Here is a 4,122-nt window from a genome sequence, read left to right on the forward strand (position 1 = left end):
ACGGCCTGGGCTGCCCTTTGGTGGGAAGACTGTTGTGTTCGGGGGTGATTTCAGACAAGTTCTCCCTGTTGTGCGCAAGGGGTCAAGGGCTCAGATAGTTGCTGCCTCTCTACGGAGTTCTTACCTCTGGGAATCCATGTGCCACCTAAAGCTTGTTCAAAACATGAGGGCACAGAGTGACCCATGGTTTGCAGAATATTTGTTGCGCGTCGGTGGTGGAACTGAGGAAGCAAACCACGATGGTGATGTTTGTCTTCCAGATGAGGTATGTGTGCCATATACTGGTAGTGACCGCGACCTTGATAGACTGATAGATGACATTTACCCCAATCTAAATGAAAATATGTCTAACACAAGCTACATCACTTCAAGAGCAATATTGTCTACACGGAATGACTGGGTGGATATGATAAATATGAGGATGATCGATCGTTTCCAAGGGGAGCAGATGATGTACCATAGCTTTGATACCGCGGTGGATGATCCTAATAACTATTACCCCTCAGAATTTCTAAACACGCTGACTCCTAATGGACTACCCCCGCATGTTCTAAAGCTCAAAGTTGGATGCCCAATCATGTTGCTTAGGAATATAGACCCTGCCAATGGACTTTGCAACGGCACGAGGTTGGTGGTTCGTGGTTTCCAAAAAACAGTATTGATGCTGAAATTGTCCTGGGCCAGCATGCTGGAACGCAAATTTTCTTGCCTCGTATACCCCTATGCCCCTCTGATGATGAGATGTTCCCATTCCAGTTTAAAAGGAAGCAGTTTCCGATAAGACTAAGTTTTGCCATGACGGTTAACAAGGCCCAGGGCCAGACGATTCCTAACGTTGGTGTGTACTTGCCGGAACCAGTGTTTTCTCATGGCCAGCTTTATGTTGCTCTATCAAGGGCCACTGCTCGATCGAACGTGAAGATACTTGCCATTCCATTCCATGATGAGAAGAAGACGAAGAAGGGGGTTAAAAGGAACTCAACGATAAATGGTGCAACATACACAAAGAATATCGTTTATAAGGAGGTCCTTACGCCGTAGTTGACATTGAAGAATGCATGGCAATTAATAACTTGTAATGCACATGATTATTTTGGTTTTTAGGTGAATATGTATTTGTTGCATTTTATTTATCTATTTTCGCTCCTTTTTAGCTTCCTATTGTTTAGTGGTTATTTGGTTGATACAACAAAGAAAGCAGATGAGCATTGAATAGATGTTATCGGTCTCTTTTCATTATGTTTCATGTATTGTTTAGTAAATAGTCTTTGGTCTTTGTACCTAACTTAACTAGCTATATATAACTGAACCTCACTTAAATAGAGAAACAATGTTCAGTATCTTCACCAAAATCAAGTTGGGTGCTTTCTTCATGTAAATATAATATGGCAGAGACTGTAGCAGTCACACAATGCTGCCAAGATGCTCTAGCAATTGACAATGGATGATTGAGTGATGTTAGTCGGAGTTTATAAAAGGAACCATGTTCAGGAGATGCCTGCGATGGCACCATATGTTGGTTGTGATGTGATCCCTAGAGGCCTTGAAGGTAAGCCTATTCTAAGGAATTATCCCTAGCATATGGAACATATCAAGTTACCATTCCTTCTTACTAATTTGTTTGTTAGTAATATGCTTGGTTGGCTACACAACTCAGTTGAAGCTATAAAAGGAGCGACATACTTGTGTATTTCTAAAAAAAGAATCTTTACGCATGTCTCTTGTACCAACATCAATCTAAAGGTGTCTATTAACCAGTATATATTCAGGAGATGGTCTTGTTCATACTATTTGCTGTCAGCATTTCTTTCATCACTCTACTCTTCATCAGATTAAAGGTATGTGGTCACTAACATACTTGTGTGTTCTTCATTTGAACCTATAATCATGTACTCATTGACTACATTTTCATGCATCCTCTATTGAAATGAAATTAATTGCAGCAGTCTAGTGATTAGATTTTATGAATTTAGAATTTGTGCCTTTAACTCTCGTGGCAACTGTTCAGCTTCTATGAATATTTGCTCAAGGTCTGGATCCAGGGGAATAAAACTGAGCATGTAAAACACTATAGGTTTGGGACTATTGTCAACCTGGTTTCACAATGTTAAGTAGGCATTGCAATTTATTTGATTCAACATCTCGAGGAAAGGCGGGAGCACTGCCACGGTCCATGGAGGACCTTGCCCGAGCCACCAGGTCGGTCACTGCCTCCCCCTCCGGCTCTACCTCCTCCACGTCGTTAACTGGGATTTCTAGAGTATGTCAGTGCGTTTTGAGCAACATCCTATGCAGTTAACTGGGACTTGGCTGCATTCCACCTCCTATACTTATCCCCTGCATGAGCTGTGGGATGGTATTTTGATTAAGTGGCCACCTAATCGGCTTTTTAAATGGCTGGTTGTTTTCGATAGCTGTTGGGTAAAAACAATGTTTCCCTATACCTGCATTGTTGATTCCTATAGATACTATAAATATTGGTGCTAGATAACTGATCTCGTTTTTTACCGAAGAAATGATATGAAGTTGTGTTTGTATGGTTAGGTATTAAATGATGTACGGGTAACTTATAAGTGGTTCTTGTAGTCTGGATTTGGTTCATGACTGCTGTTGTAGCTAGCATTTGGCATGACTGCTGTTGTAGCTTGCTAGCTCCTATCCAAGTTGTCAGATCCATGTTCTATTTTCGAACACTTTTGTTGCAAGGAGGGAAAGTTGTCTTCATTTCACATGATAAAATGTTAAATCTGTCATAGTCTATTTTAGTGACATTTGCTCTCAATAGAAATAGTAAATATGATCTTTGGAGAATTTTTGCTTTCATATTTTAGGCATGGCCCCTACCTCACTAGGACAGATTCTGGTTCAGCACAAGAGATGGACAGAAGGCTTCCTCCAGATCTCCCTCTAAAAGTACAACCCGTTTTTGCTAGGTCACAGGAAGATCAGCCTGGGCCTTCAAATGGGTTACTCCATCTGCGGGTGCTGGGCTGCTATCAGCTTCCCCACCCTTTACTATGTCACTATCCCTTCACTTTGCTTCCTCAATGGCATCTCATTGTTCCCTGAGGTGAGTTTATATATACATTTCGATTGTTGCTTCTTTCTATATGCACTTTAGTCACATTCTAAAAGAGAACATGCATCTGCAAATGTACTCAACCTAGATAACCAATCCCTGGTTTGTACCGTTTGCATATGTTGTTGTGGCTGCATACTCCTGCAGCTTGGTGGAATCCTTGCAATGTGGCGACACTGCTGTCGAGTGGTGGAACACGCAAAGGATGTGGCTTTTCAGAAGAATCACCTCATACCTCTTGGCAGCCATCGACACAATCTGCAGAATGCTTGGCGTCACCGAGTCGGGATTCACCCTGACGGCGAAGGTGACCGATTCGCAGTCCCTAGAGAGGTACAAGAAGGGGATTATGTTGTTTGGGTCCCTCTCCACGATGTTTGTGATCATTACAACTGTTGCACTGCTTAACCTGGCGTGCATGATGCTCGGGGTGGCAAAGGTTTTGTTGTGTAAAGGAGCGGTGAGTCTGGGAGCTATGTTTGTGCAGACCGTTCTATGTGCTCTGATAGTAGCGATCAATTTCCCAGTGTATGAAGCAATGTTTGTCCGCAAGGACAGTGGCAGATTACCAGCTTCTGTCAGTGTAGTTTCGCTCTGCATTGTATTACCATTTTGTATACTACTTCCAACCAAGTTGTAGATGTGGAGCTGGTGAAAGATGATATATATATTTGAAACCCGATGGTGACTGGGCGTACAATCTAGGTGTACAAAGTGCAATCCGGAATGATAATAGTTACAATCGAGTTAAATAAGTTGTGATTTGTACTTGACCAATCAGAGTGTGCATTCAGCTATGATTCTTCTGTCTCAATTAACAATAATCAGTTTTTTTCAACAACATTACCTGTCAGCACTCAGCAGCGACTGTCAACCTGTCACTGGCTAATTGAGAGAAAATTTATCTTGAGAGAAACTTTATCTCAAGCTAAACGAAAAATTCCATCTCTAAACGTTATCACAATCACAATAAATAGTTTCCAAGCATAGACTATCCGGCTACCAAACTACACCTGGCCTGACTAAATCAGAGCGAACTAGAA

The 4,122-nt window shown here is 41.8% G+C and overlaps 1 pseudogene; it reads left to right on the plus strand.

The window, feature by feature from the left end:
* Positions 1–1,503: 1,503 nt before the first annotated feature.
* On the plus strand, positions 1,504–3,719 carry LOC103644678 (cellulose synthase-like protein E2; annotated as a pseudogene).
* Positions 3,720–4,122: the final 403 nt, after the last annotated feature.

Source organism: Zea mays, chromosome 6 (genome assembly GCF_902167145.1).
Source record: "Zea mays cultivar B73 chromosome 6, Zm-B73-REFERENCE-NAM-5.0, whole genome shotgun sequence".
NCBI classification, from domain to species: domain Eukaryota; kingdom Viridiplantae; phylum Streptophyta; class Magnoliopsida; order Poales; family Poaceae; genus Zea; species Zea mays.